Source organism: Nelumbo nucifera, chromosome 7, assembly GCF_055504915.1.
Source record: "Nelumbo nucifera cultivar China Antique chromosome 7, China Antique-T2T, whole genome shotgun sequence".
In the NCBI taxonomy this organism is placed as follows: Eukaryota; Viridiplantae; Streptophyta; class Magnoliopsida; order Proteales; family Nelumbonaceae; genus Nelumbo; species Nelumbo nucifera.
In genome coordinates, this window is record NC_142655.1 from 50,906,958 (window position 1) to 50,916,793 (window position 9,836).

At 37.0% G+C, this 9,836-nt stretch overlaps 1 non-coding gene across 1 annotated transcript; it reads left to right on the forward strand.

Moving 5' to 3' along the window:
- Positions 1-9,564: 9,564 nt before the first annotated feature.
- On the forward strand, positions 9,565-9,671 carry LOC148790480 (small nucleolar RNA R71). The gene has a single exon (XR_016078953.1). It is a non-coding gene; the product is annotated as a small nucleolar RNA R71 (small nucleolar RNA).
- Positions 9,672-9,836: the final 165 nt, after the last annotated feature.

Consider the following 9,836-nt stretch of genomic DNA (forward strand, 5'->3'; position numbering starts at 1 on the left):
AACAGCTCCACTTCTAACACCTGTTACTTGTCTAATTTCCTAGTTTCCCCAAAACTTGTTGGAACTTCCTATGTGAAAGCCTCAATAGGCACTACAACTATCATCCCTATTTCCTCCCTCTCACCCCCGCCACAAACTACATTTGAACACTCCTCTTCGCCAGTCCATAAGCCAAGTATGGCCTCCATGTCTCCCCGTTCTCCCACTTCCATCCTCGACAGACAATTCCAAACCTTTAAATCCCACCACCACCAAAAGCACCTCTGAGCTCTTCTTCCATCTCTCCTTTGCTCATCATGGAGTAGTGGGTTAACCCTTCTTCGTCCTCTATATAACCTCTGTACTCGGTCGAAGAAGAGATCAAGTCATCAACTTGAACTAGTGTCTTGCCTTTGCCTTGGTAGCCCTTTGACCCCAATCGACAATAGAGAACTAGGCTTTTAAAGCTTATCAAGCCCGACACCATTAGGGAGCTGATAAGGCGTTGGGCCTGGGTCATAAGGCCTAGGTTCAACTCAATTCATTGATTCTTGAAATAGTTAACCACCACCATCAAAACTTTTTCAATAGACTCCTGATTTTCACCTAAGGCCCTTTACCTATTTGAATTTTGAAAAGCCTATGACATCACTTTGACCATTTTAGAACACGAAAATTTCTTCTGATCATTCGAATTGCTTGGCCCTCGATGGTCATGATTTAGTCTTCTTCCTCTGCTCCTTTCGACCAACCTCCATTCCCCACCCTAGTCTGCTTCACCGATAGCCTTACTGGCATTATTTTCTTCTTCCCTTATGGTTCTTTTCTCGCTCTTCAAGCCTTGATAGCACTTCCTAGCTAGCTCTGATTCGATTTCCACTGTCTCCTAGTAATCCTTTGGGACTTTCATCTTCTCCAGTCTCAACTCTATCCAAATTGTAACCACATGCAAGTCCTCACCTACCACTATGTTCGTTATTTGAAGAGGGTTGCCTATCTAACGCATCTTGATTTGAATGCAATCGGAAGACCAGCTAAGAAGCTCTCGGTCATCGGTCTCCAAAAAACCTCTATAGGTTTCCTAATTTCCTAGCCAACTTAGTGCTCTAAAGGCGGAGAAGTAGGCTGTAAATCTTGACCCAAATGAACCCTGGAATGTCTTTGTTTTTCATGCCTCTTTCTTAAAGAATCCTCCCCCTTTGGAAAATTGAAAACCCATCTCTTTTCATCTATCTGTCACACCCGAATCAAACTTTGTTCAAGGTCCTTGAACTAGATGGTCTCCCAACCGAAGGTCCCTACTAAGCACAACTGAAACCTTTTAGGTCCTTTAACGATGGTGCCTCCTTTCAACGGTCAAACTCGGGCCTTGCTACCTATGACTTGAAACCTTTTAGGTCCAAAATGCACTCCCCACTCTTTGTCTCCTCCCCCTACCCCGACGAGAGAAACCTCTCTGCTCTCTTCTACTAGATTCTAACTCCCTCTAGGATTGCTTCCCCTAAGGAAAACACCAAAGTCTCAGGCTCCGACCAATCACATCTACATTTCTATCAGGATTCTTGCGGATTAGTTCTTCATCACATATAGGTTTTATAGAGAGAAAGGAAATAGAGGGTGAGTTTTGGTACAACGATTGGGTTGCTCCTTTGTGACCTGGGTGACCACGGTTGATATCTTAGAAACAGACTCCCTATATATGCCAAGGTAAGGCTGTGTACATCTATCCTCCCTAGACCCCCACATTAGGCTTGAAGGAGAGGTGATGTTTGAGTATCAGTTTGGGAGAACATGATTTTCAGAATTTTTGGTCAATATTTTTCATTATTCAAATGCATAAACAAATTAGGGTCCATTGTCTTAGTTCTCAATAGGGATAAGGTCGTGGTAATTGATGAGGACAATTTTGGGCTTCAAAAAATTAAGTGTCATGTGATGTTACATGTAAGCAAAATGTTAGGCCAATTAATAGAAGGGCAGTATGTGTCACATTATAACATATTATAGGGGTCTTTAAGTAGGTTCTGAAACTTTAGGGGCACTTTAAGTAATTGTCAAATAGTTCAAGTATACTTCAACCCAAATAAAAAAGGATAAATTGTTGAAACCTCCCATTAACTTTCTAACATAGTTGCAAATAGATCCCCTCTATTAGAATCCTCTAACAAAGAAACATGAAAATGTCCAAAATACCCATGAAGTTACTTTTGATCAAAATGCTCTTTTTCCACATTTTCTCTTCATATCAACCGCTACCCCAAACCCTTCCAATATCTTTTGGAAATTGATTTATTTTTGAAATTTCACTTCACGTTAACTGATAGCTATAATTTTATAACCCTAGCAAGATCACTAGTTATCAAATAGTATAAAGATATCGTTCCCACGAGGATTTAACAAAATAAGTACTAAAACTATAGTTACCCTTAATTATTTGGACAATCGAATTTCGGATCTAGCAATTTTAACTACTGAAAATTAAATAAAAAGGAAATAAAACAAAGGCAATCAATGACTGAACTTGCAACGATCTAATTGAAAGCGTCAGAACTATTGGTCCACCTAACCATTCCAATGAACATCAATTTATTAAATTAACCAATATAATTTATTATTTTCATAATCTGAAGTTTTTCCTAATTTATTTAATATTCCCTTCCAAGATATATCAAACCTACTTCTATCAAGTAACCCTTCGATTCCTCTATTAGAGTTCTCGAGATAGAAAGTGCACTAAGTTCTATGAAAAACCTGTATCATCAGATGAATCATACATATATATTCCTATATACCATTCGATTCACACTATGAATTATTTAGTCTATTATATGAATTCCCCTTCCGATTCATTCACATAAACCAAATCAACTAAGAAGCGGCCAAGCTCCTAATTGCATTGCGCAAAATAACTCATAGACAATATGAAAATAAAAACAACTTGGTTAAATTAAATAAAAATCAATCCATGGTTGAGGTTAGGCTTTCCATAGCCCTAGCTACAAATAAACTAGTTCGTGATAAAGGAAACTAAACAAACAAGGTACAAGAAAGAACTCATGATGTCGCCCTTGAGGTTGAGATCGGTGAGCTTGTTTTTTCCTTGTCGCTGTCCAGTTCCTTGTTTGTCTCCTCCTTTTTCGCCGCCTTCCTCTATGTGTCCCTTTCTTTTGGAACTCTCTCTTTATATAATACTGGAAAGATAAGGGTTCCCTATAGATTATCTCCTATAGGATAGGATTTGAATTCTCCTAAACAACTTCCTCTTCTCAGCACAAAAATAGGAATCCAGATATGGATCGAATAGCCATCTTATCCTTCCAAAATAAAAGGAAGTTCTTGGGGTGAATCCACCTGGCAATTCGCTCATTTCTTTGTTCACCACCTCCTTCCTCTCTTCACTTCAACTTGCGCCATAGATTGAGATTTCTACCAATTGGTATTCAATTCTTCAATTCCAAGCCCATCGTACCTGCAACATTAATTTGGCTTCATTGAATATGAAATTTAAATAAAATTTATAAATTAAGCACACTTTCTGTCAAAATTAAAGGGAATTATCTACAATTAATATATACACTTTGCACTCTATCAAATTCCCCCATACTTAACATGATGCTTGTCTGCAAACATACCTTAATCCAACTTAATAATTTTTCTATTTTCTACTTCTTTCTCCTTTTTAACTCATCAAAAAACAATCTTAAATCACCATTCCTCATGAACCCAAGTCAAATCAACAATCAAGGAAAACAAGCAATTCACAGAACAAACTTTTGAGGACTAAATTAAGCACTCATTGTCTTAACAATCTCTCTTAAAATCAAAATGCAACAAGATTCAAATACCCTCTCATGGTTTTCACTCTATGCACTCAAAGTGTTTAAGGTATCATTAGACTCTCAAGTGAAAACATAGAATGTTATTACCATAAGCTTGCTTATATATCACATCTCCACCATTAAGCATGAGTTCAATGTATTAAAAGTCAAGGTGAAATGGGGCTCAGGGTTCTAGGGGTGAGTGCATTTTATGCTCCATCTCACACTTTGCTTTCGCTTCTAGTGTGAGTGCATTTTATGCTCCATCTCACACTGGTCACAGTTTTTTTTTTTTTTTGAAAATAAAAACAACTTGTTTTCTTCAGATTTCACAAGAGCACTACAACTTTCATTCTAATCCATAAACTCATTAATGTGGTCTCAACATGCATAACAAAGCAAGTTTTAGAATAATCAAACCATGTTTGACAATCACTCAATCGAAAAGTAATTACAGCAAAAATGACAGGATGCTCATTGGCTCAAATGCTCACATAAGGGTTAAATTTGTGTTGAATCTTGCCCATTTCTCTTTTAATTTGACCATTCAAAATAATGAGGTACCTATCATAGCAAAAAGTTCAATTATTCATGCTTGCATCCTATCTTGTCTATTCAACGTAAGCACATAATTCATGATAATTTGAAGTCATTCAAAAATAAGTTTCAAGGGAGCAGAAATTTCAAAAAGAAAGGTTAAAAAAAAGTGATGATTAAAGCATGCTAGAGTTAATACAAAAATTATCAAGTTCCCTCCCCCACACTTAATGTCCCCAATGTATCAAGCTCACCCATAACTTTCAGTAAAATAGGAAAATTTAAGGGGACTTCCCTGAACGACGAAGTGGGGAGGAATGTTGAAATCCTACAGATGCGAAATAGGCTGCCAAATTTTTCTCCGTAATCAGCTCGTGGAGGTGCATTCGATGTGGAAGGGATATCTCGATCTTCCTCCATACTTAACTCATCTTCAATGTCCCTATCTAGTTTGTGCTGGAAAATAGAACAAGATATCACTTTTTGTAAACCACGACCATGTTCCTAAAAAAAATCACAGCTATAAATTTTCTAATTTTTCTAACTAAAAACAATAAAATAACTGAACAAAAATAATTGAACTCAATGGGTTGCCTCCCACAAGCGCTCCTTTTAAGTCGTGAGCTTGACTTTGCTCTTTCTTTCACGGTTGTTGCAAGGAAAGAGTGGACCTATAATGAATAGGTTGCTCCCCTTCGATGTAATGCTTTAAACGCTACCCATTCACTTTGAATGTGCCTCCTTCACTATTGTGTAATTCCAGCACTCCATGAGGAAATACCTTCGCCACTACAAATGGTCCACTCCACCTGGTCTTCAACTTTCTAGGAAATAGCTTGAGATGAGAATTAAAGAGCAGAACTTTGTCTCCCTCCTTAAATTCCTTCCTTGCAATATGGGAGTCATGCCATGCTTTGGTTCTTTCTTTGTAAGTCTAGGCATTCTCATACGCTTGATTCCTCCATTCTTCTATTTCGTTGAGCTGAAGTTTTCTTTTATCACCTACATCACTCAAATCGAAATTCAAAAATTTGATAGCCCAGTAAGCTTTATGTTCCAACTCAACGAGTAGATGGCAAGCCTTACCGAAAACTAATTGATATGGAGACATACCTATTGGGGTTTTGAATGCAGTACAGTAAGCCCAAAGTACATCATCTAATTTTAAGGACCAATCTCTTCTAGATGTGCTAACTGTCTTTTATAAAATCTGTTTTAATTCTCTATTAGAAACCTCCACTTGGTCGCTAGTTTGAGGGTGGTAGGGGGTTGCAATTCTATGGGTAACACCATATTTGTTCAACAAATGCTCAAATTTTTTATTACAAAAATGCTTCCCCCCATCACTTATGACAGCTCTAGGTGTTCCAAAACGAGTGAATATAAACTTCTTCATAAATTTAATAACAACCTGGGCATCATTAGTTGGATATGCACATGCTTCCACCCATTTACTCACATAGTCCACAGCCACAAGTATGTATGAATTATTAACAGACTTAGGAAAAGGCCCCATGAAATCAATGCCCCAAACATCAAAAATTTCACAAACAAGAATATTGTTCAAGGGCATCTCATTTCGACGGGAGATATTACCTGTCCTTTGACAATGATCACAGGCACTTACATAAGAGTAAACATCCTTGAAGAGCGAAGGCCAGTAAAAACCACTCTGAAGAATTTTTGAAGCAGTTCTTGATGCTCCATGGTGACCTCCTGCTTCCTTGTCATGGCAAAAACTTATAACACTCCGCACTTCCTCCTCATGAATACATCTTTTTATCATTCCATCCATACAAATCTTATAAAGGTATGGTTTATCCCACAAGTAACGCTTCACGTCAGAGAAAAATTTCTTTTTCTGTTGATATGTCAAGTGAAGTGGCGCCACCTTTCCTGCTAGAAAATTAGCAAAATCAGCAAACCAAGGTTCATTTTTTATGTTTATCTTATACAATTGCTCATCTGGGAACTCATCATGCAATGGGAAATCATTAATGTTTTCAACATAATTTTCATCAAGCCTTGATAAATGATCAGCTACCGTATTTCCACTACCCTTCTTATCCTTAATTTCTATATCGAATTCTTGCAGTAGTAGAATCCATCGCAGCAGCCTGAGCTTTGCATCTTTTTTAGCAAGTAGATATCTCAAAGCAGCATGATCAGTGAACACGATGACTTTAAACAAGAGCAAATAAAATCTAAACTTTTCAATAGCAAATATTACTGCAAGTAATTCCTTTTCAGTAGTGGAATAATTTCTTTGTGCTTCATTCATGGTCCTACTTGCATAATAAATGGTATGAAATTTCTTATTTTTTCTTTGCCCTAAAACTGCACCTAATGTATCATTACTTGCATCACACATGATTTCAAAGGGTAGTTCCCATACAGGAGCTGATACAATGGGGGTTTGAATCAATTTTTCCTTGAGAGTATTGAATGCATGTAAACAATTATCATCAAATTCAAAAGGTACATCATTAATTAGAATATTTGTCAAGGGTTTAGCTATTTTAGAAAAATCCTTAATGAATCGTCTATAAAAACCTGCATGCCCAAGAAAACCCCCAACTTCCTTTAAGGATTGAGGTGGAGGAAGTTTTTCAATCAGTTCTACTTTAGCTTTATCCACTTCAATGCCCTTGGATGATACTTTATGCCCTAGAACTATTCCTTCCTTAACCATGAAATGACATTTTTCCCAATTCAAAACAAGGTTAGATTCCTCACATCTTTGAAGTACATGTTCTAAATTATGTAAGCACACATCGAATGATGATCCATAAATAGAGAATTCATCCATAAACACTTCCATGAAATCATCAATGAAATCGCCAAACAAAGACATCATGCAACGCTGGAAAGTAGCTAGTGCATTACACAATCCAAATGGCAATCTCCTAAATGCAAATGTTCCATATGGGCAAGTGAAAGTAGTCTTCTCTTGATCTTCAAGTGCAATGGGTACTTGAAGATAACCAGAGTAACCATCTAAGAAACAGTAATATTCATGTCCTGCAAGTTTCTCTATCATTTGATCAATAAATGGCAAAGGAAAGTGATCTTTCCTAGTAGCCTCATTCAATTTCCCACCCTTTTCTAGCATAACTTGAATAGGACTTACCCATGATGAATCAAAGATAGGATAGATAATACCTGCTTCGAGCCATTTAAGAATTTTTGTCTTCACTACCTATTGCATTTTAGGATTTAACCTTCTTTGTGGTTGTGCCTTGGGTTTGCAACCTTCTTCCATCAAGATTTTGTGCATGCACACTAAAGGGGTAATTCCTTTTATGTCGGCAATGCTCCATCCGATAGCCAATATATGTTGCTTGAGCACCCTTACCAACTTTTCCTCTCAGAGACCTGTCAAATTAGAAGAAATAATCACAAGTAAGGTGGAACTTTCTCCCAAAAATATATATTTCAAATGAGAAGGTAAAGGTTTAAGTTCCAAAGCTAGAGGTGTTTCAATGGACGGTCGCAATTGCTTGGTAGAGGTTGATCCATCCAGTGGTAAAAATTTTCCTTGTCTTGGCTTGAACCCTTCTTGACCAGCTTCTAAATAGTTCAAAACCTCCTTAATTTCTTCATTCAAGACCTGCACGTTTTCACAAGAATTACGAATGCAGCTTTCTAAAGGATCATCTAATTTAGATGCGTTGATTTCAGCTACCCAAACATCAATGCAATCGATTGCATATATTTCATATTCAATTGTGTTAGGATACTTCATGGTCTTAAATACATTAAATACTACTTCTTCACCATTGATCCTAAGAGTAAGTAGACCATTTTGCACATCAATTAAAGCATTACCAGTAGCAAGAAAAGGTCTCCCTAAAATCAAAGGCATTGTCCTATCTTCCTTCATATCAAACACAATGAATTTAGCAGGTATAATAAAATTGCCCACTTTGACTAAAACATCTTCTACTATTCCCCTAGGATATTTAATACTTCTATCAGCTAATTGCAAGGTAATAGTAATAGGTGTTATTTCATGCAATCCAAGTTTTTCAAAAATAGAATATGGCATTAGTTTATACTAGCACCTAAATCACATAAAGCTTTCTCAAACTCAGTATCTCCTATGGTGCAAGGAATAGAAAAACTCCCTGGGTCCTTGAGCTTTGGGGGTAATTTATTTTGAAGAATTGCTGAGCATTCTTCGTTAAGTTTCACCATTTTGCACTCCTCCCATTTCCTTTTATTTGACATCACCTCTTTCAAGAATTTGGCATATCTTGGCATTTGTGACAATACATCAAGAAGAGGAATGTTAATATGTATTTTTCTAAACACCTCTAAAAATTTTTCAAATTGTTTATCCAAGTTAGCTTTCAAAACACTTTTAGGGTAGGGGAGAGGATGTTTAATAACATCTAAATTTAGTTTAGGTGTACTCCCTTTGATCTCCATTTGTGAATCGGCTACCTCAATTGTTTGATCATCATCCTTGACCTTGCCAATAGTCTTTCCACTTCTCAAGGCAATGGCATTCACTTGCTCCCTTGGGTTCTTCTCTGTATTGCTAGGCAATCGTCCCTCTCTTCTTTCTAACAACATGTTCATGATCTGCCCTACTTGAACTTCTAAGTTCTTAATAGATACCTCTTGATTTAAGAATCTCTTTTCGTGGTCTTGAAGTCTCGATTCAGCAGTATTAATGATCTTAAAAATCATGTCCTCAAAGTTTCCCTTCTTTTCTTGTGGGGGCAGCTGTTGTTGAAATCCCATGGGTGCTTTTTGTTGGTTGTTATTCCACGAAAAATTAGGATGATTCCTCCACCCTGGATTGTATGTATTCAAATAGGGGTTGAAATTTGGCCTGCCACCATGAGAAACAAAATTAGCACTTTCATGTGAAACAAACGAATTACCTACATAACAATCAGAATTTATATGTCCCAATTGGCCACAAAGGTCACATGGATTACAAGATGACACATTTATTGTTGCAACACTAAGATTGTCTAATTTTTTATTCAAACTATTAAGCTGAGCAGATAAAGCTACAAAAGAATCTATATGATGCACTCCCCTTCGATCAGTTCAGTCATTATTCCATTGGTAGCTGTTTGATACCATTTCTTCCACTAGATCATAGGCTTCCTCTGGAGTTTTCCTTATGACTGTGCCTCCTGCAGCTGTATCAATAATGGAGCGATTAGATGGAGTAATACCATTATAAAAAGTTTGAATTTGACTCCAAACTGGTATTCCATGGTGAGGACACTTCCTAAGCATCTCTTTAAATCGTTCCCACGCCTCATACAAAGATTCCCTCTCTAGTTGAACAAAAGTAGTGATATCATTGATCAATTTTGTTGTTTTAGAGGGAGGGAAATACTTAGCCAAAAATTTTTAAGTCAAGTCGTTCCAAGTAGTGATACTTCCTACAGGGAGTGAGTTAAGCCAATCCTTAGCTCTATCACGTAATGAAAATGGAAAAAGTCTAAGCCTGATAGCAACATCGTTAACTTCATTATG